Source organism: Microchirus variegatus (assembly GCF_963457635.1).
Source record: "Microchirus variegatus genome assembly, chromosome: 23".
Lineage (NCBI taxonomy): Eukaryota > Metazoa > Chordata > Actinopteri > Pleuronectiformes > Soleidae > Microchirus > Microchirus variegatus.
In genome coordinates this window covers 4335678-4359151 of record NC_139824.1, presented here as the reverse complement: position 1 = coordinate 4359151, position 23474 = coordinate 4335678, and positions in this window count along the sequence as shown.

Genomic DNA, 23474 nt, shown 5'->3' with positions numbered 1-23474 from the left:
TTGACAACATGAAATAAATGGAGGCTCTTACTTCTTATCAAGCACCAGTAATATCACAAGCACAAGCAATTATTTTTCACAGACCATTAAAATGTCCAACCACCTGCCCAGAATCAGTTATCTGCCACTTCCTCACTGAGATTGTGGTTCAATATCTCAGTAAATAAAATGTCTCCACTTTCCTCCACCACACTACACATAGTTTCAGTTCATCCAAGGTCTTTGTGATGTCACGTAGCACTGCTTTCAAAGCTGCAGTTTATACCCTCTTCATTATACAATACACATTTGCATTATTGAATACTGATCATGTGACTCACTGCGAATGTTTGAAGGTATTGTAGTGTATGGGAATGTCTTTCCCCCCATTTTATTTTTATAATTGCCATTCATGCCAATACAGTTGTGCCCATAAGTTTACATACTCTGGCAAAATGTATGATTTCTTAACCATTTTTCAGAGAATATGGATACACATAACAACTTTTCTTTGCACTCATGGTTAGTGGTAGGCTGAAGCCAACTTTACATACCCTGGTGATTTCGCCTGATAACGTGCACACAACTTGACACAAACAGGTCTGAATGGCTATTAAAGTCAACCATCTTCAGGAAAGGGATATCGGAAAATATCAAAGGAATTGAGAATGCCAATCAGCAGCGGTCAAACTTTAATTAAGAAGTGAAAAATTAGAGTCCACCTGACCACGGTCAGGTGGACCAACTAAAATTTCAGCCACAATTGTTTGGAATTCAAAGAAAAACCCACAAATAACTTCAGGTGAAATACAGGACTCTGAAAAAAATATGCTGTGGCTGTTTCAAGATGCACAGTAAGGTGATGAATGGGCTGTTTGATCGAGTTGCCAGAAGATAGCCATGACTACACAAATGCCACAAAGTATCCCCCTTGCAATACACCGAACAGCTCAGGGACAAGCCTCAAACCTTCTGGCACAAAGTCATTTGGAGTGATGAGACCAAAATTTAACTTTTTTGGCCACAACCATAAACACTACATTTGGAGAGGAGTCAACAAGGCCTATGATGAACAGTGTCGTTGATGTTAAAGGGGGAAATACACGCTATTAAGAACTGGGGTATGTAAATTTTTGATCAGGGTAATTTGGGCAGTTTGTGTTGTGATTATGATTTAAAAAGAGTTAACTCTAAGTTTTTGTGTTATCATTCATATTCTCTAAAAAAAAATGTAAGAAATCATAAATCCTCCCAGGGTATGTAAACTCATGAGCACAACTGTAGGTTGATGAGAGTCTTCATAATTTCCAACTCAGAATGAATGATGATTTCACATAATTCCTTGCAATTCAGGTTTTTCAGGTGCTATGTACATGTCAGCAACACTGGCCGTGACTTCCCTTTTCAATTCTGTTCCACTTTTGTTTGACACTGAAATGCAATTCTCCCTTCCAATGCTAATATCACATTCAAGTATCACACTCAAAGGAACTGTCAGCTCTCTCAGAGGATGATCATGACAAGAATGCAGGGTTTGATCATGGGAACTTTTTCACACTCAAGGCTCTTCAAATTTTCTCAAGATGATATTCCTTCAGGAACTAACTAGAGGAAGACCTTGTGTGTTTTTGTCCTTGAATACTCATATATTATATGTTGCCTAAAATAATATTTTTTATAGTTTGGGTATTTTGTATTAAGAATCTGGGCTTCATACTCACCTCAACATCACTTGTTCAAATACTAGTTTGACCAAGGGCTTTTCTGTGTGAAAGTAATTAGGGATTAGGTTAATTGACTAAACTGACTGTTTTTTTTTTAGTTATTGTGTTTGCCTTGTGGACCAACGGGTGACCCATCAAGGGTATGTCCTTCTTTTTGCCTGTTGTGAGCTATAAATGGCTCCAGCTCCCTCTATAACCCTCAATATATTAATGAATGGAGTATGCAGTGTTCATTCACCATCTTCAATTGGGCCGTTTCATTTGCCTGCTTTTGTAAACTGCATCACCTCCGTAGCCTCAGTAAATGAGCAACTGTCCTTGGCTTTCTCTGGTTAACCTTTAAGTCCATTTCCATATCTATCTATAAATTGCAGGAACATCTGTGTCTGTCTGTGTGTCTGTGTCTGTCTGTCTGTAATTCGCATAATCTCTCGAACCGATGGTCCGACTGGTGTCTTGCTACTGGCGCGAGTAAGTGCAGTGCCAAGTTCGACGTTGTTCGGATAAGTAATGCAAAATAAATTGCATTAAATATATCAGTAAATGAAGCACACATTGGCTTTTGCCGCTCTACTGTAGCCACTCCCCCTATCACTCACACAGCGCTGTGGGCTACCTGAGAGGATGAACCTGCTTTAAAATGAGTCAGTGGATTTTGCTAAATGCGGTTTGATGCATTACGAGTCAGCGGATTTTGCAGCAACACACCAACAAACACAGGTATGCAGTTGCTATTCAAAACTTAACGATAAACTAAAACTTTGAATAGCCCAAATGATTTGTGATTGTGTGCCCGTTCGCCAATTATTTACAAATCTTTAGAGTCTTTCAGCACTTAATCTCCACATTTCAGACTAACCCCGTGAGACTTAATCTTTCTGACTTAGTAGTCGTTCTGCCAAAGTTTGACCAGTTGTTTTTAAGAAGCTTAGGTGATGCGAGCAGTTAAAGTGGAAAATCGGAAACAGTTGAGTCGTGCGATTTGAAATATTTTGGAGTGACACCACCAAGAACGTTATCGATCCAAAATAGTTGAAAAGAGGCCTGATATTCCACAGTTGGCATATAGACATAGTGATTGTAATAGTTTGTGCACAAAGTACATCCTAGTTATTGTAAGCGAATAAGATTTTTTAAGATAAATGTATCAACTTCAGAAGCCATGTGTGTATGCTAGGCAAAATTGACATCACACAAATACATACAAAACCACATTTTAACGAAACAAAATGTCATGCATTCTGTGGCATTCACTCTCTCTATGTCTATTAATCCAAGCCAGACCATACAATATTAGCAACCTTTACCTCCACATCCGGGTGGTGTCAAGCTGTTACGACAAGTTACATGTTGTTACAAGTGTTGTTGTTTTAAACTGACGTCAAGAGCAATTAGCAAACTGGGAGCAAAGTCAGAGACCATGGTTTATCAACCAACAGCAGAATTAGTTGTTTGGTAGTGGTAAAATTCCATAGTTTCATTTATGGGAGAGCAGCTTTAAGTGGAAACAACAGAACAGTGTTAGTGACTAAAAATACTTCCTTCAGATTGGAATCAAAAACCGAATAGCCATAGGCATTGTCAGCATATTAGGGAGTATCAGTTTGTAATGCTATTTTCTGAATATTAGGAATTAAAAAAAAAAAAAAAAACACTTTAAACAAAAGACTGTGTGAGACTGCAGAATAACACTTAAGAGAAAGAAACAACTCCCATGTTGTTATCTATTATTACTGCGATATTGTCCTTTGTCCTTGTTGGTCACCTCTGCCTGTTAGCATGGAGACAAACTGCAGCAGGAATGTGAAATTACTCTCAAGTTGAAGCTCACTGCTGGGGATTATCCTCTGTGTCTGTGACAATTTGTGTAAAACACTTTTGTTCTCATGAGTGTTTGGTATAATGCCATGGCTTGCTGTGTATGTATAATGGTCTAATCAATTATTTGCTGTCAGGCTGAGGATGTTTCCACACCTGACTTTGCCCTTTAGCTCACCTGGAGAAGGTATCAGATGCCGTGGAGTTGAGCTGTTTATTGGCAATTTTCTTTTCTGCCATTAGTCTTGGAACTAATTGGACTAAAAAATACACTGAGGACTAATTTGATTCAATTGTGTTGGGTGTCTGTCAATATGTCTGCCCTTCAATTGCTTCCCTGACTAAATTCATCTTGTTAGCTTGGTGTCTGTCTTTCCCCCTTAGGTCAACTGACTGATGCAGACAGGCAGAAAAGCTGTTTTTCATGCAGTAAACTGAGCTGAAATCAGGGATTCCTCACACGAAGGCGCCCAAAATGGAGATGTACTTCATCTCTCTTACAGACACACAAACACCCAAATGCTCATATGCGTCATGTGTACACGCACACATGCATAAATGCAGGTACGCACACACTTAGTCATGCAGAATTTGACTCCAATTAGCTGGCCACTGGTGACTCTCCTCTTCCCTCATCAGTGCTGGAGTGAGAGCCTCATCATTAAGAGAGCATGCTTAATGACGACAGGCCTTACTCTCTCTCTGATGCAGGCACTCTTTGATATTCCAGAGGTAATCCTGCGCACCTTCAGTCTGCCTGCCCCATTACACATACTTTCTGCCTCCATCTTACATTCCTCTTTAAATCCAATGTTTTTTTTATACTATGGGCATGCAACACAGCTGCAAGTAAAAGTTATCATGTTTTCATTTAAGGTGAGAACACATTTTTTTCAAATATATATATTTTTCTTTAATAGTTACAAGAAGGCTCTCTTCATAGAAACACATTTTACATTACATTGAAATGCATCCAGGGTTAGTGTAAGTTCCTGTTCGTAGAAATTAGTGACATCTAATGTTGAGACTGTAGGCTATAGGGTGTGGCCTTTACATACCAGAAAGGATATGGGTCATCTAACATAGTAAGCTTCTGTTTCAAAACATGAAATTAATGCTTTTTTTTTTGCTTTTTTTCAATTTTGGCTGGTGCAAAATGGCTGAGTGAATGGTGAATTATTGTAATAGTGTGTAGATTGGCCATTAAGACTCGAAAAGCACTGTGTATACAGATCATATTTAGTAATGGACAGTTGTGTAAAAACATGGTCAAGTCAAGTCAAGTCAAATTTTTCCTGTGTAGCACATTTACAAATGGCTGAGATGTAACAAAGTGCTTCACAGAAAGTGGTTACTGTATGTGCTTAAGTGCATATACACATAGAAAATGACATAAGGCAAAAAAAAAGAAAAGGGTTAAAAGACAGTGACTGAATTAAAAGGTAACTACGCTAATCGTAATCGAGTGAAAAAAGTGGGTATTTAACTGGAATTTTAAAATATTTAGGCACTGGGCTGCACAGATGTTTAGGGGGAGGCAGTTCCAGAGCCTGGGGGCTGCTACTGCAAAGGGTCCCCTCTGGATTTTAGCCTGGTCCTGGTAACTTCCAACAACAGTAGTGCTTCAATTGGGATGTGCTGGTGGAGAATATCAGACAGGTAAGTGGGGGCCAGACCATGGAGGGATTTGTAGACAGACAGAAGAAAAGTCAATGCGGTTGCGGATGGGGAGCCAGTGGAGCAATGCGAGGACTGGGGTGATGTGATCTTGCTTCTTTGCACAGGTGAGGAGTCGGGCGGCTGATTTTTGAACTAACTGCAGGCGACGGAGTTGTGATAGATCGATGGCGGTGTATAGAGCGTATAGAGCAGTAGTCCAGTTGTGAAGTTATGAAGGCATGGATGACTCTCTTTAGATCCCTTTGGGGCAGGTAGGCTTTGGTCTAGGGTTCTCGGGTGGAAAAAGCCTTTTCTTACTACTGCGCTGACTTGCTGCTCAAATTTGAAGCCATTGCCAAAGATCCCGCCCAGGTTTCTGACAGAAGGCCGGATGTTAGAGGCAAGAGGGCCCAGGGCATTGGTGGAGAAGGCAGGAGAGGTTATGGGACACAACTCAGTGGGACACAACTCAGTCGTTACAGCTCAGTTTTTAAACTGAATATAGTATTGTACTGCATGATAAGATTTAATGTTAAAACTGTTAATCTGTTTTTCTCTCCGTTACATTGTCTTGAAAGAGTGAAATAAAATAGCTTGTTTGATTATTTATTTAAGGACACACACATACAGGACATGGTAGTCGTACTATATGTCCTGGCAGTAATCAGCTGACCACAGCCATTAGGGCTCAAATCACAGCCACCGTCACACCAAGGTATTTGAAAAACACTCCTCCGTCACTTACTAAACCAATGCTGCCCAACGCTGATGCTGGCAAAGTTTTTGCAGAGAACCACCTGATTTAATGTCCTGCTTTGTCTCACACTTGTGCAGTATTTTCCTCACTGTCTGGCTTATAACATGTTTTTTTTTTGTTTTTAACGTGTTTCCATTTGTGCAACCAATGGTTTAATGATGTCAAAAGTGTTCCCAAATGAAAGCTCTAGATTTATTGTTCTCATTCTCTTTTTATGGAGTGGATACTGTATTTTTGTGAACATCTGTGCCTTAATAACAGATAGCTCCACTATTCAAAAACCAGAAGTATAATAATAATAAGTCCATGAGGCATGAGCGCAAATCTAAATATATATCAAACAAACAAACCACTTGTTCCACTTGACCTGTTTTAGTGCTGTTTTCCATTCTTTACCGACAATTCAATTCATTGTTCAATTGAATGCTCCTCTGTGATTCCTCCTCTCTTTAATACATCATATAATTAGGTCCAATTATTGCTAATAACTTTGGGCAAAAAGCCTTTGTTACCGAGGTTGGTTTGGTCTGACAAAGCTTTAAAGCAGCTCTGCCCTCATCTTACTCAACGCCAGTTAATTATGTCCATGCATAAACCCTCTAACCTCCCACCCACCTCCCCCTCTTGCTGCCATTGTCTCTTTTATGTATGCACAAAAATACACACCAAAAGCAGTGGACATATTTTAATGGTCCATTTCAACACACTCTCATGGTTAATAAATCTGAAACAAGAGGCTCTTTGGTCCGTAAACTCATGGCAATGAATAATCACCATAAAAGTGCTTTCTCACTGGGCTAAGCTGGATGCGAAATGCAGCTACACACGTTGGCATCGGCCATCTTTATGTTTTGGAACTCTTCATTTGGGATTCATTGACAAACTGATTTCTCCAATGTTTGGCCATGGATGTGGTGTGAAATTTACTTACTCGCGTGTTTGACTCAATCAGGTTGCCTTAATAATAAATAAACGGCAAATACTTCTTTAGCTACGGTGAAGTTGGACATTTGAAGAGTTCGTCTCGTCGTGTTCATCTCCCGGCCCTTACTTTTGTGTTCCCGGTCAAAATTGACCGGTCTGTTTTAACTGCTCTTAAATTAGCACAAAAACTATTTTTCACCACCAAATTGTTATTCAACATACTTTAGTTGTGAACAATGTCTCAAAGTAGTGTTTAACATGACTGTATAGAATTAGACATAAAATAACTGCAGCAAAAATACAAATAGGCACTGAAAATGTATTACAAAATGAACATGTAATGGAAAAAAAATAATGGAAATCCAAAGACCAAACTCAACATGAAGTGTGTGTGTGTGTGTGTGTGTGTGAGAATTCATGCACGAGTGGCATGTGACACTCAGGTCAGAGTGGGAACTTCCAAATATAGGCATCATATTTGCAGCATCTCAGGCTTGTTTTGTTGTCTCTAGGGGCAAAGAGCTCACAGCTTCCTTTTCTGCCGATGTCCCTGTTGGGGGGGGAGCAGCCAGGGCTGGGGCTTGCACAGTCCTAACCAGACTGGCAGGAGGCTGGTATGTGGGGCGGCACGTTGATTTCTCTCCAGGTGTCCCCAAACACGCTTCCCCTCCAGGTTTGTCACTCTTGGACTGGAATGTCTCAAACGCCTGTTCTTCAGGTGCCTCTCAGTATATATATACAGTATAGACTGAAAAAACACATTGATAAATTGCTAAATCTGCCTGTCTTTTATAATTATTTGGTGTATTTTTGTATGTTTTTCTATTTTTAAAAGATGTCACATTCAGCCTGTTGGTTTTAGTGACCACCCCTTAGTCTCCTGCTCTGTTTTTATCAAAAACATTCATTTAAGGAGCGCCTATGGACATTATTTTTAACACTGCTCTTTTAAACAACCAGGCTTTTAATCTGTCTCCAGAGAGGACAGCTCCCCTCTGAGCTGCAGCAGGGCTGTCATTACCTTGATACCTAAGAAGGGAGACCTGCAGCTGATCAAGAACTGGAGGCCAGTGTTGCTGCTGTACACGGATTATAAAATCCTCTCCAAAGCTCTGGCCTTCAGACTGAGAGAGGTGATGGTCTCCATCATCCACCCTGACCAGACCTATTGTGTTCCGAGCAGGCTCATAAGTGACACTGTCACTTTAATTTGTGATTCGTTCTGGCATTCTCCAGTGAATTGGGTTCAGATACTGGTCTGACCAATACTAATACACCAATACCTCTGGCAGCATTTAACCGGGTTTGGCTTTGACCCTGGGTTCATTGCCAAGATCAGGGCTCTCAGTGGCGTTGTGAGTGTGAAATTTAATGTCAGGCTGAGTGAGCCCTTTAACATCAGGATGGGGGTGAGGCAGAGCTGCTCTCTCTCTGGTATGTCATACTCTTTAGCCATCGAGCCTCTATCAGGTATGGATAATGTGTTTTTAATGGACAGCACCAAGGTCAACAGGTCATCTCTTCCTAGTTTTTATAAAAGTGTTTTTAATGTGTGGAACCTGGTAAGGAAAGAGAGAAAAAAGCAGGCAGATTCTCTTCACTGGTTGTTGCAGGAGCCGGTTCTTCACGGGACAGTCCAGGGGTCTGTTTCACAAAGCAGGTTCAACAAACTCTGAGTCTAACCCTGAACTCTGAGTTTCTGGTTTCACATGGAGTTAAGTGCGTGCACCACAAGTATAAAAAGACAGCATCAATGGAGCCCCAATTCGATGAGTCTCCATGGCAACGGGGAAGCGGAGGGCTGCGTTCTTCAGCCCACTGGAGTTGGAAACATTAATGCGCTCATACAGTGAGTTTGAGAATGTTTTTAGAAGGAAGTGTAACACCGCTGAAGCAGCAAAACAGAGGGAGACGGCGTGGGAGAAGATTGTTGCTCGGGTCAATGCGTAAGTTTGAATTTCGTCCTTTGCAATCACAATAATATTACAGGGGGGAACTGCTTGAGTGGTAGCCTATTAATTTATTCCATTTAGGTGTAATCCCGCGGGGGAGAAGCGCACTTGGCAGCAGTTTAAGATGAAACGGCATAATCTCATGGGGGTACGTCATTTTGATCATGTTTTACATTGTAAAGTAAACATTGTGCTGTGTGTGTAAAGTGGCTGTTTGACTGTACAGTTGTTTTATCCCAAACATAATGCTGTTTTCACACACATAAATTAATTCTCATTTATATCATGTTCAAGTGCTCTGCATCTCTGACTTTGTATAAAAAAACTCCCACTTGCAAATAAACGCAGGGCAACAAACAGTTTCTGCTGTGATGTGAGAGCATGACTTCGGTTGGAAATCTAAGGACGGATTAGGTTGTGAATGTAAATGATGGACTGTGACGTGAAACGGTACCGCTCAAAAAGAGAAGTGTCTGGAAATGCAAGAACATCTACACGCAGTCTGATAATCATCTCCTGACGAATATTTAATTCTCTGCACAGTAATGCTGCACCTTCATCCACGGGATCATTGTCAAGAGCACATGCCATGGTAGTGAAAATAGTCTCCACCTAATATAACTTCTAATGTAGACGGCAGAAATATACTACGCCAAAACTCGCCTGCTGACTGAATGAATGAGGAAATCAAATACCGTGTGGCTGAAAGAGAGCAGAGACAGAGAGAAACTTGAGGTTTGTTGAGAAAAACCTGGTCCCGACAAGGTTAGGTTCATAGAGTATGTTACCATGGTAACTGACAGAGAGCTTAAGTTACCTCTCTCTGACTATGTTTACACTAGCACAGTTATTTTGAAACTCAGTTTTCGCGTTGGCAATCTACGCTCCAAAAATGCAACCTTTTTACATTTGGTTATGATCATTTTTAGTATGGAAGCCAATTTGTGCCATTAAAGTGACGTCACTGGCTACGCCCCTTGTTCTTACAATCATGCTGAGCATAGATATGTAAAGAATAGATGTCCAACGACAGTATTGGCCAGCAGTGCGGATGAAACACCTACCCTTTGAATTATGAGACACTTTTTGCAGGGCGAACATGAAAACGAAAAAGCATTTCTGTGTTTTGACTTACCTCCCTTTGCGAAACGGAAAACTCAGAGTTTCCCTCATTTCAGGGTTGACAGACTCAGAGTTTTCACTAAACCTGCTTTGTGAAACGGACCCTTGGACTGTCCGGACTGGGTGGGCTGCTCACTCTCCTCTATGTTCCAGGCTGCAGGGGTTACCGCTCTAGGCCGTGTGGTGGAGCTGGCTGGGCCCCGGCTGGAGGACTCAGTTTTGAGTCTGAGGTCCAGTAGAGTTGCCCAACAACTCCTGGACCACTGGAGACTGAGTGGACAACCCCCAGGACTCCTTACCCCTCATCCAGCGAACCCCAGACCTGAAGGTCCTCAAACAAAAGTTGAGTGGACGCGTTGACACTCCCTGGAGGAGTCACTTTGACCTGGGGGGGTCAGGACTGGCCTGGAGGTCTCTTTACAAACCTCCACTGACTAAGAGACATGGAGACATACAATGGAGGATCCTCCATGGGTCTGTTGCTGTGAATGCTTCTATCTCTTTGCTGAATGTGGAGGTGGAGGACACGTGTCCATTTTGCACTGAAAGGGAGACGTTGTTTTATTGTTTCACTGGGTGTCGTTGATTGCTGCACAGTGTTTTTATAGTTTCACTAAAGAGGTTTTTATCTGAGGTTTTAAATACACTCGCCAGAACGAAGAGAAGAGCCAACTCCTGAATTTTGCCCTGGGTCAGGCTAAGATGGCAGTGTATGTGAGCAGAAAGAGGAGGGTGAGGGGGCACCATCTCTCCTGTCCCTGTGTGTGGAACTGATAAGGGCCAGGATTCTGTCCAGCTGTCTGATCACCGACTGAGCCAATCCTCCCTCTCCTCCAGCAGCCGCTGCCTTAACCACACCCACGTAAAACTGTTTTATACTCACTATGAAGACTTTAATTACTTGTTGAAAGGTAAAACTTTTGCTCTACAGCTTTGACACCCTACCTTCTTTTCCAGAGCAGAGATGTAAAACTAAATTAATAAACTGTCATATTACCTGTTCTTGGGTATAACTGCTACCTTTTATCTTCTACTGTCACTGTACAGCCATGTAATGAGTTAGATCTGCTGCTAAAAATGAATGCTCTTGTAGCTAGAATATTAGTAAAAATGTATGACCTACCTCTCTAGTGCTCTGTCTCTGACTATGAGCTGCTTAATGTGGTTGGAACACTATTTTCTGTTTGTATTTGAATTGCGGTAGCAGCTTTAAACAGAGGGCCACTAAGACCTTGAGAATGAGTGGCAGCTAGGATGATTAACACAGCTATGGGGATGGTGAAGGAGACTTACACAGGGATACACTCGCAGGCTCCCTGCAATGGATCAAGACTGGCTATGCACAAATGTTCTTAAGGGATTTACATCCCATAATTGTTACTGCAGCAAAGGGTTAGCAGTGTATATGACAGCAGTGTTGGTGGACTCACTAGAAAACAAAGTAAAGAGATGCACCTTTTGTCACTGTGGATGTAGCGGGTTTACAAAAATCCATGCGGCACCACATCCCAATTTACTACCTTGTAATTCCAGAGCAGACGGCGATGTCAGAGTGTGTGTGTCTGTCTAAATGTGTTCATAGTTTTATATTATAATTAATTGTTATAATATCATAATGTTTTATTGTTGATAAGACGCCTAAAGCAAGTAACCATATCCCCACACCCTGATGTACATTCCTCTGTCTCACTGTTGTTGAAAATTGTTGTCCGAACACTGTGGGTGACCTATTCTTTTATGACAACAATTTGCATAATAATGCTCTCTTCTTTGTGACAAGTTTGCATGTCAGTGTTCAATTAACGAACTCCCACCATAGCCCTCGAAGAACAAACATTAATGGTGCAAATGATGAATGAGCTTCATCATGATACACTCAAAAGATATGTTGACACAGTTTGATTTGTTTCAATACGATTCATGGGTGACTTTAACATGTATTTTCGTTGTGGTTTGTGTGTTGATTTAAATGACCTGAGTTGGCAGAGAAAATATTCAATCCTGATTTCACTCCACTTGTTGTCTGTAGCTGGTCGTGCTTTGCATGTGTGGGATGTGATCATTTGGCAGTTTATTGCACATCATGTTTTACAAAAGTTTTGAATAGCCACTGCAAACCTGTTTGTTGGCATGTTGCTGCAGAATCCCCTCACTCATTGTAATGTAAGCAAATTTAGCATTGAGCAAAATTTAGGTCAGACATAATAATCACCCACACATCTTGCACTCGCTTAGCTTTTTACTCACAAATTCAAATCTGCCAAAAAGACTGCTTATTCTCTCAGGTAAGCCCACAGTGCTGTGAGGGTGAGAGGAGGAGTGACAGACACACACACACACACACACACACAGACAGATGCTCCTGCAATTTATAGATAGATAAAGGTATCCTCAAAAAGTTGGGCACGTCAACAAATCGCCCCAGATATATGCATTGTCACAACCTAAACAGATGAATGGGATATTTTTGTAAACATGTCGTTTACTTTTACTTCTACAAATATTCCAAGTCCAGCAACTACATAAACCTTGGCCACTAACATATTTACACTTTACCATCCTAAGGTCCTATCCTCAACATGTGACAACATCATTTCATTATCATCACAAAGAATGTCACCACCTGCCGTGCATCTCTTCAGTGAGAACACCATGCATATTTCAGTTTGTGTCTTCTGTTCTTCTTGCCTTCTATTTCCATATGCAGTGATGTGAGTGTTGTTAAGTATTGAGCTGGAAGGTTACAGTTTTGAATAGAGTATGTAAATGTAGGTGAATATTGCTGAAGTTGTGCATCATGGCTAACAAAGGCTGATAGAGGTATTCATGCCTTTTGTGTGGCGGGAATAGAGACTGTTCAGTCTACTATTAGGTGAAAGTGTTTTGATTTTGGTGGATATTATATTGAGACAAGACATGAAAAATTACAAGAAAGTGAAGGACAAAAACACCCATTTTTTCTTTCTCTCTGATTTTTTTTTTTTTGACTACAAAACTTACAGAACATGGACAAAAAGCTACATCCAGCTACCGCGCACCTTGCTGCTGCTTTTCCATTTCCTATATGTTTTATGATTTGTATTCACACCCCAATGCCTGCACTAGTGAGAGTGTGTTTATCTTTCTGAACTTGAGGCCTTCCCAAATGTTGATGTTAATAGTTGTTTTCAGAGGCTGAATGTCCCCCTTGGTGAATGTTATCTGTTTCTCTGGCTCATTCTGTCTCCACTGGCGCAGTGCAGATTAGTTAGCTTCTACCAGTTGGTACAGTCTGTGGCTCCAAACGTTCACTTAATGAATTGGCAGTCGTGTGTGTATGTGTGTGTGTGTGATAGAGAGAGAGAGAGAGAGAGAGAGAGAGAGAGACTAACCACAGGCGTCCAAGTCTGTTCATTAGCAGGCTTAGCTAACAGAGGGAAGCATGTAAAGATGACTGCTATTAATTTACTATCTCTCTGGTCTGCCTTGCCCTTCCCCTCTCTCTCTCACAATCACACACACACATGCACATGCACTGCACGCACACACACACACACAGACACAGAGGACATTACACTGACTTCATCTAATCTCGCCTGTAACTATAACTTGTCGAACCGTGACCGTATCCTAACCCTAAACATGCACATAGTCATCATGATTTACATCTCGGGGTGTTAATGATCTCTCTGAAATAAGGCAAGTTCTAAGTGTGTCTGAACAAATTTAGGTCCCTACAATGTCAGAAATACCTGAACCACATAAACGCTCTCACATTATGTGATGAGGACACTCGGTTAAGACACTGCCTTCATGCATTACTTTCCATAAAAAATCTACAAATGCACAACACAACACAAATACCCAGACAAAATGAGCATGAGGGCAGAACGTGTTAATATCGAGGTTAAAGGATGCTTCTGGAGTGCACTCTTCATCCTCTTGCGTTGCTGTCATCATAGAGGGAGAATATGTGTGCATCCGTGAGTGTGTATCTGTGTGTGTATGTGTGTGTGTGCGTATGTGTCATCTCTGCATGTAGAACCAAGATTGCAGAGCTTCCACAGTGGGGTGAGGGGAGCCAAGTTTGTGTGTATGTGTGTGCTGTCCCATTGGGTGAGACTGAAGCCAAATCCAGGAAATGGATTGGCATGGAAGACCTCGCCAGGGATTCTGGGGTGAAGATGAAAGAGTTCCTTCACACACTATAAATGCTCACTCTCTCTTTCTCTTATTCTCCTTCTTTCCTGCTGCCTGCCTCTCTCTTTCACTTTTTCGCTCAATGCTTTGGGATTGATTCATGCCATTTGCGTTCCACTAACACAGGGTCATATGCAAACATGTGCATGAGATATATATAAACTGACAGTGAAGTATTTTCCATATTTAAGTCTGAAGTGACTCATATCTGCATGCATGAGGAAATCAGATACAAGATACCTGTTAATGTGGATCATTAAACACATTAAATATTTAATTTGTATTCATGTTTTCAATGTGGCTTGTAATCAGAGCAAAGGCAATGAAACACTCACAAAACAATTTTATAATGGTAAGGTTTGTATACCTTTTTCACCTGATCTAAATAATGGTTCATGCCAATGGGGAAATGCCTTATGGCAATGGGGAAATGCCATATATGATAAGAGAATTAGAGAAGTGTGCATTCAATATAGCTGGGATTAAAAACGGAATGGTTGTGTCCAAAGGGGAAACGGAATGTGTTTTTGGATTTACAGTGCTATACATTTGTCTTATAGCAAGAGAGGTTAGTTTCAACCTGGTACAGATTTTCAGATAAAGAATGGAACTGAATTAAAATTGGTAATTGTTTTGTTTTTTTTATTGCAATCTAAAACACTACTTGTAAATAAAAGGAATAATAACTATGTTTGCTGTAGCCACAATGGTAGTGTAATTTGCAACATGCACAGTTACTGAACTATAAGTACCCTACAAAAATTGCATTTTTGTATTTGCTCTCTGCAGAAATGTGAACCAAATTAATCAAATCATGTTGACTGGACTATTTAGTTGGTCACTGACACATTTTTACTTTGAACGGAAATTGGTTGATATCACCCCCTGCCTCCACAAATCCTGACTTCACCTAACTAATGACGTAATATAAATTCATTCTCATTCTGGTCTTGAAAAGTCAGCAAACACATGAATTTTCCAATTTTTTTTTGATAATCAGTCGGCCATGTAATTTACTGTCATACTGTATGCATGAACAATCTCAGGGACCTTTGACTCTCCTGCCATCATTTGCAGCAGCACCTTCCATTCCTGTATTAGTCACAATGCTGAGATAGCAATTGTATAAAACATAGCTGCTAGGGAACATATAATCTATATTTTTGTTGCATGGTGCTGCAGGTGCTATCAACAAAAGTAAAAATTATATCAGAGAGGAAACATTTATGGGTATTTTCCAACTACATAAAAGCAGGTGTGTTCAAATTTGAAAAAGAAGTCATGCTGTTTGGGTTATTTTTGTTTGTTCAAATTATATGTTTTTGGGAAATATCAGATACAGATGCACATTCTGGGAGAGCAACATTCAGCCATGAGATGTGTGTCTGTGTGTGTTTTAGTGTGTAGACGTTGAGATGCATTTGCACGTGTTGTGTTGTTTCTGTGATTGACATGTAAAAAGCCACTGATTATCTTTTCGATAATTACTGCTGTTGAGTGCACAATGTTCGCTCTTCTTTGATTGGACGACAGCACTGAGATGCAGTTAACTCTTTGCTTTGTCTTTCCCTCAACCCACTTTCCGTAATTTTCATTTTGCCTCTTTTCACTGAACATTTGTCTCTCCAGGCTTTATAGCAGCCAGACCTGTTCCATCATGCTTTAAAGAAATGAACAATGTTTTGTTTTTTGTATATCTAAGATTTGGTTTAAAAAAAGTAATTTGATGCTCTAATTACAATACCAGTAGAAATGATTTCCTTTCAAATCATGTTTGCAGGATATATTCTTGGAAATAGTTTTGCCAGATATGTATTGGAGGATACTTAATTACTGCCTAGAGCACAGTGTTTTTTTCCCCTTTCAAATCAATTTTTATACGTCCTTCAAGGCCCATACAAAATTATTAAACATCCTCATGTCTCGGGGTGCAGCAACACACTAGTGATGATAGCAGTAATGTTTAAAAAATTAAATATTTTTTCACATTTTCATGATATTCTGTTCATATTACAGTGCAATTTAACTGTGCATCTTAAATTATTTCTGTTAATTTCCGTCAGGATGTAGTTTGTATTTAAATCTGGAAAACAGAAAAGCAAAACCAACTATAATGATAATAACTTCTTTTATTTCTGTATAAGCAGACACTACATACACTCTTAGAAATAAAAGTGCTAAGTAGCACCATATAAAGTTCTTCGGCTGGTCCTCATAGGAGAACCCTTTTTGATTTGGAACCCTGTAGGAAAGGGGTTTTAAAGGGTTCTCTGGATCAAAATGCTCCTTACTGGAACCAAAAAACCCTTGAAAAACAAATGGTTCCTGGTAGAACCTCAGCTCTTGTAGAATAACTTTTTTGGAACCCTTATTTCTAAGAGTGTTTGTGTTCAGAGTATAGGGCTGCATCGATTATTTGATGAATCGATTATTAATCAATTAGTAAATGAATAGTCAACTATTTCGATAATCTAGGTGACATAGCGTGGTCCTAACTCACATATATGTGAGTTATGGAGGTCTACTTACAAACATGAACTTGTTTTTATGATCAAAAACCTCCTAGTTTCAGCAAACGAGCCAATCTAAATCTCTCCTTACAGACGCTCTTGTGAGCCACGCTGTTTCACACTCGGAGCAGGAGGAGGAACTGCTGTTCAGAGGAGTGGTGAGACCTGCGAGTTAGAAATTAGAAAAAGTTAGGAAATGACTCAAATACACACCCAAAGCATTAATTGGAGCTTCCGGTCTATGTCTAACTGATCTTCTTAAATGAATTCACTTGAAAACGCCGATTAATATTTTACAACATTTTCTGACATTTTATGGACCAAACAAGTAGTAATTGAGAAAATAATTAGCAGAACTTATTGATTATGAAAACAATCGCAGTTTGCAGATGTAGTTCAGAGTGATTATTTGATGCAGATGTGAAACTATAGTGGCGCAAATGACATTTAATACTACTTCATTACTAGTATTATCATGGTAAATTAAAACATGGATGGTACAATCTTTGTAGACAATACCTTCCAGTGGTGGCAATTTCTCACCAGGAGTTTACCCTTATTGGTATCTCCCTATATTCTTCGAGTGCTGAGTTTCCATGCTTAATATTTTATTTGTTGTTTCTTTTGACCAAAACGAAAAAACAAATGTATTCAGCAGGTATGGTCAACGCTAGGGATGAGCCTATACAATACTCAGCATCAGTATTGGCCCAATACTCAATACCCAATCAAAACCACTGGATGCGAGATATATACAGCAAATGCGATAATCCTATATATCGCATACTGTAAATATGCTAGTGAAATTCAGCAGCAGCATTTTAGCTAAGTCATGTTGTGAGCTGTTTACTTATGCTTTAGCAGGAGAAGAGTTTTTGAAATAGCTTGACAATGCGATTCAAACATCTGAAGATATCGGTATCTGTATCGGACACAAAAAAAAAATGGTATTGTGCTCTCCATGCGGACTCCATGTAGGTCCCCGTGGACGTTTATGGAAATGGGTGAACAACAAAATTTACGGACCATATAGCAGACATTTGTGAACACACAAACATGGGAATATGACTAGAAAATGGCAAACTGACCAAACTGACCAATCAGCATGTTAGGCATTGGCACTCTGAGCATGTTAACATTTCGCTCAAAAAGATCATGTGCCTGTGTGCAAGTTTAAAAAGCTGCTGGCATGGCTGTCGTCTTTTTTTTATAAGCGACAAGGTTAAATGAACACATTAACTTTAATTCCATATCCCACCATTCTCCTTTTTTCCATTGTTTTCATTTGATCTTTATCAGTGTTTAACTCGTTCCAATCTCTCATGCATTCTTGTCACCCCGTGTCTTATGACAGCTGCACTCTATCATCTCTGCTACCTAAGATTGTTCCCTTAAATAACAGCTGCACCGAGCAACACCTGCCCCCTCTCTACGCAATAGCCCACCTCCACCCATGACAAAACACAGACGTTCATGCACAGACACATTGCACACACACACACACATACACACACACACACACTGTCCTTCTCTAGGGGCCACATTGGCAGAGGCAGAACCTAGTGCAGATGGCATTTTTGGGGCCGGTGGCATAAAATAGTGAGAGATGAAACTGTTAGAGGGCAAGCCAGGGAAGGGTAATGTGTCTGTATGTACAGCGCACATAGGGGCGGGTATAAAATGACATAATGTATGTAAAGAATATATATATAATGTTAAATATTTTATGAGATGCTTCCCATTTGATTAACATACACACATAGGCCCATTCATAATAAAACAAAGCTGTTTGGTGTGTGACGCTGCTGTGTATATGTGATTTACTCCCTTTATCTGTGAATGATAGTGTGGAGAACTATGTATCAGAGCTTATTTTCATAGTGACGAAAGATATAAGACATGTTGGTCATGTTGCACAACTGACAGTGTATGGTTATGTCCTCACATCTCCGTGTGTTTTGGTGAATCCTTGTACTTAAGTTCAATTAAGTGTATGAAATGAAACTATATTATTATTATTATTATTATTATTATCCCATGTGCTCATTCTAATGCTGTGTGTTCTTGTTGGAAAATTGACTGTAATGATCTCTACAGCGCCATTATATTATCTGTGACAGTCTCATACGGCTGTGCTCCTAAATATAGGTTCATTTATTACTATACTGTTCAGTAAATGTACTGCAATAAACTACAATTACATGGACTTGTCAGTATTGTCAAACAAATATATATTATGTTATATTTTCATATAACAACGCAGGAGTCGGCACATGAGCACACTAAGGCGATCAGCTCATGTGACTTAACTTGCACAAAATACTCCTTAGGGGTGTGAGTTCACATGGGATTATTTTACATGGGTGGATGAATACTATATCCATTCCTATGGTGGTCAAATATAGACTATATCATACACTTAATTCAAAACACCAAAGGTGTGGTCAATTTGAATACACTCAATATTAAATGAAAGTGATCAGGAGTTTAATTTCTTCTTCTATAGAGGCTATTATTATCTATTTTGAGGCCATGAGGCAACAACATGAAAAACACATTATGCTTCAGGAAAGTTGTAAAACTGTGTTTAAAGTTCATTCAACTGTTTGCTGTGGGTAAAGCAACATTGAAAATAAATGCCTGAACCAGTTAAATAACTCTCTCCAGGATACTATCTGTGGCTGCATTCATAGTGTTTGCCAACATGACCTTGTTCATCAACGTCAACAATGAGTTTAATGATTACCGCAGCCTGGAGTCTTGTTAAAGAGCTGAGGACCCTTTATGAACCACTTCAGTGAGAAACTCCAGCAAATATTATGAATTACATCTACAATCTCTGCAAAGATAGAAAAATGCAACACTACTTGCAACATGACAGTAGGTAGGGTATAAGTATCACAGATAAACAATGTCAGGCACTGTTGCAGTTAAGACCTTTTGTTTTGCTACTGTACAAATTTCTATGGAAATTGCCGTCAACATAATTTTTTTCAAATAATACTTTGTGAAAGCACCTGAAAGAGTCATCTGCTTAAAACTGATATTTGTGTAGGCAGTGTCATTTGCATAAATCCAATATGAGCTTGCCATGCTGGTGATTATTTTAATATTAATGAATATAAATGATGAAGATTTCAGAGGAACTTCCTGAAACCTGAATTCAAATGTGTTTCTGCTTCCTCTGGTTCTGCATGGTTACTGCAAAACAGATGGCCACAAGACAACAACCGCAGGCAGATGTGGATGGTGGTCTAGACATACAGTCGGGTGACAGCTCTGTCATTATCTTTAAAAACATCTATGTGTGTCTGGAAAGTGAGCATGTGTACATGATTTAGCATATATTATATTCCTGCTGTTCTGTTTTTGAATGTGTGATATCGGCGGGACCAAGGTGTTTAGAGCAGTTAACATTCAGGGTCTACCATTTGTGTGTTGGGTGGGTTTAGGCGTGTTTTATGCTGTTAGTTTTCCCACAATAAATGTATTCCTCGTATTTTAAAGTAAAAACTGCAAAGGACATTCATAACCACTAGGAGACCCAAAACACACTCCTCAATAGAATGCCCTCTTACACAGTGCTGCGCATACACAAACCTGTCCTGCTATTTCATGGGCATATTATTTAGAGCCAAATGCTGTTAGCAAGTATTAAAGCTGTGGTTGGTAGAATGTTTTGTTACTGGGCTGCCCTGCAAAGGCAAACATTTAACAAAAGGAAAGCTGAATACAGTCAATGATCAAGGTGTTGTTTGTCAGAGGGTCTCTATTTGGTTTTTGTATTTGGTCATAGCAGGACGTAGCACAGTAAATTATCCAGAGAGTTGTATCAAGCTTGTTTTTCCCCATCTGTCTATGATCCAGAAACATGCAGGTTTGGATGACTTGTGGTTCTGATACATAAATACTTTCAGTGGCAATTTTGATATATGAGTTTAGATGTTGATGGGCTACCAACCAAAGGAATATCTCCTGGTGTAAAATTCCTTGACACAATTATGTTATGACAATGCTCATAGCTTGTTGACATGTTGACAACTGTGGCTCACAATCTAATCTAAGTGGTGAGCGATTCTGTTTCCTTTGTCACGTTCGATATCTATTGTTAGATCATGACAGCCCACATACACATTTTTTATTATTCTACTTCCAGCTTCTCCATTTATGGGTTGCCACAGCAGATAACCTAACTCCATCTTGTCCTTTCCATTGTGTCCTCCTCTGTTACACCAACTGTCATGTCCTCCCCTCACACCATGGTCTTACTGTTTTCCTCCAGCACGGCAGCTCCATCTTTAACATCCTTTGTACAATATAATCACTATTGTTGCTCTGCACATGACCAAACCATCTCAACCTTGCCTGGTATGATGTGTCAGTCTCAATTATGTCCTGGTGTCAACCGCAAACCATGCTGTTTATGGGGAGAAGTGATTGAAGAAATCACTTGTCAGTGCTTTTGGTCATTACCACAACATTTTAGTGTTGAAGTTCATTTCAGTCAAACCCTCCGTGAAAGTACTGCACAAAGTTCCTTTGGATAGCTTTACAGTGTTTTGCTGCCACAGATGCTGCCTGACCTTTGAAGTCACATCATCACTTGCAAATAAAATCCTCTTGTCTTGTCTACTTCTATCTCTTTCCTGTCTCTCATACTCCTCTGTGGCTGTCAGGGATGAGGAAATCTATCTCTGTTTTTGACCCCTGATATGCAACACGGCATAACCAATGGCAGGATACACACAGATCACAGTCCCTCCTTTCTTTTAACCCCACATCAGCATGGCCACCTCTGCACCCAGAAATCAATACCTCTGTTTTCAATTATATCATTTATAAATAAAATCCACTAAACGGCATCTTTCTTCATATGACTTTATACTCGACATAACATTCTAAGTTTGTTGTCTAGCTGAAGGACCACCCTTTTGTAGAGGAGATTCCTGCTTCTAACCTTCTTACATTTCACTACAATCGTACAAAGCTCACACTCAAAAGGTATTTCCTTAATGTAGAATATGCTTTAAACTGACAAGTGTGTGTTCTAAAAGGATAGTGCAGACAAGTGTAGCTAATACAGACAGCTTTGCAATCATAATTCAGTTAATGGATGGTATAAAAGGTAATAAAAGGTTTAGGACCACACTGCTAAAGCTCACATATCTTTTGAATAGCATCCATTGTTGTATAACTACTACTAGAAACATGATGATATAATTATAACATTCTACTATTGAAAAAGGAGCCTCAGTTCTGCCACATTTTTACAGAACTGTGCCACATGCTTAAACTTTGAGCACCTAAAGATGCAGCATCAACCAAAAACAAAAGGACCAAGGAGAGAACCCTGTGGGATTATCTCCTTAGTCTTCTTTTCAAAGATGACTGCTATACACAAGTGTAGTTCAATGTGTTTCAATCAAACTCAATGATTCAATGCAATGCAATGCACTGAAAAAGAATGGGGAGCCATTACATTTAATCTAGCACATATCCATCATAAAGGACTATCTTATCTATTTGTGTTTTAGCAGTTCATTTCCATATTTGTTTGTTTATTAAAATTATAATTGTCATTGTGTTTATACCGGTGCCTATGGAGCCCCAGACATGGGGACATATGGGAAAAAGAAAAAAAAAACTCTGATTTGTGGCCACGGAATACTAATTAGCTCCTGAGAAATAGGTAAACTGTACGCACAACATATTTATTCGTTCCCAGGGTTGCTCAAAACCTGCCATTACAAGGTGACAGGATTTGTATGCCCTGCTGCAGGACGGCGCATGCATTCAGCGAGGTGGTGGTGGGGTTATGTTGCTACCTGTAAAGTAACCTGGCTCTTAATATTTTGTTTTATATCTGTCTATACGCCTCGTGCTAATAATGATTCCTTGCAATGACAATTGGTACAGTGCCCCGTGGAACCTTCATGTGGAGGATAAAGCTGAAGAAGATGGACGGATGGACATTATACCTATTTCATGGGAAATAATTAGTATTTCATGGTCACGAATCAGAGTTATCCCATGTCATGTCTGGGGCTCCGTAGGTCCCTTATAAGTCATGCTTTTGGGATATATCTTATTATTATAATATGTTTTCATTATGACACATCAAATCTGAGGGCAAACGTACATGTGTTTGCCATCTTGCTACTGTTGCCTTTTCCTGATTTTCAGCAACTTTATTTGCAAATTGCATGTGTTTAGCACCAAAGTTTTTGCTTTGTACCAATTCAGTGGCATGTGTAGCTCTTCCACGATAATCTGTGAGTCATCCAGACAAACCTCCAACTCTTGCAAGACTTGGCAGAGACTTGACGAGAATTGGCCACAGTGGATGGAGATGACACAGTGTGCTTGAGAAATGGTGTAGAGAGTACAAATCAATCTGAATATAAAATCAACCTGGCAACGAATTGCCGATCACATTTATACACAATAAAGACTCTACTGATAATACAAAAAATACATTTGATTATACTAATGCAGAGACTTTACGAACAATTAATTGACAAATAAGGTACGACATAATCCGAACACGTCACTGCATTCACACATCACACAACACACAACTGTTGTCAACGTTAATGGTTTTGTTTCATTACAGTCAGAGCTGTCCGGAGTGTTTGTGCTGTTATGGGGGAAGAATGAAAAAAAAAAAGTAGCCATAAAGCTGCAGCCTGTATATTTGACATAATGTTTATGGACTCACTGGCAATACACACATACAAGGAACAAGCAGTCCCATACAGTTGATGTGTTTCACAAACACACAAACATAGACAAACCCTCTCTCTCTCTCTCACACACACACACACACACACACACACACACACACACACAC